A 764-nucleotide genomic window follows, 5' to 3' on the forward strand; every position below is an offset into this window, starting at 1 on the left:
GGTGTGAAATGTATATTGGCTTTCGCAAAAAGAGAACACTGAAATTCGCCTACTACTGCATAAGCTACGTCCCGAAAGGATGTTTGCCTCACTGCCACTAAATTAGGCCTTAACACAGGAAATATGTAGTTAATATATTCCAGACATCAATTGTATTTTATAGTTTGTAGGCAATAAATGAGCACAAGCAGAATATGTAGTTTCTTCTGATGAGATAAGACATCCTGTAACTCAAGTAATTAAAGGATGTGTAGATAGATTTGTGAAAACACAGAAAAACAGACATATGGACTCAAGGACAAGTAAAACTGAGAACACAAGTAATAAGATAAGGAGTGATTTGTTAGCATGAGAACAGCATTTTGGGGGTCAAAGATTATTTGACATGAAAGATACGAGAAGAACAAAGGAAAAACAGAAGTTTAATGTGAAAATATTGAAAAGTGTGACTGAAGGAAAACGACAGGGTGAAAAGTGCAGCCAGAGGAAGACTACTGACTTCATCCCTTGCAGATCCCCGAAGGCCCCTCCGAACCACAAGAGACACATGCAAGTGGGGGTGGTCTGGGGTGGAGTTATGTTAATAGATACCTGAAATATTAAAATAACCCCTTTGAAATGCCACAAACACAGTGTATAAAAAGGGCGAGTTCGGGTATAACTGGCACGCCTCTGGTTTTGACCATGCGCCCAGTGCTGTTTGCCTTGGTTCTGTAATAAACTTGTAAAATTCATGAAATTCAGCATGAGTGTCTTTCTCACAA

This window comes from Haliaeetus leucocephalus, unplaced genomic scaffold (assembly GCF_000737465.1).
Source record: "Haliaeetus leucocephalus isolate CR32 unplaced genomic scaffold, Haliaeetus_leucocephalus-4.0 Scaffold234, whole genome shotgun sequence".
In the NCBI taxonomy this organism is placed as follows: Eukaryota; Metazoa; Chordata; class Aves; order Accipitriformes; family Accipitridae; genus Haliaeetus; species Haliaeetus leucocephalus.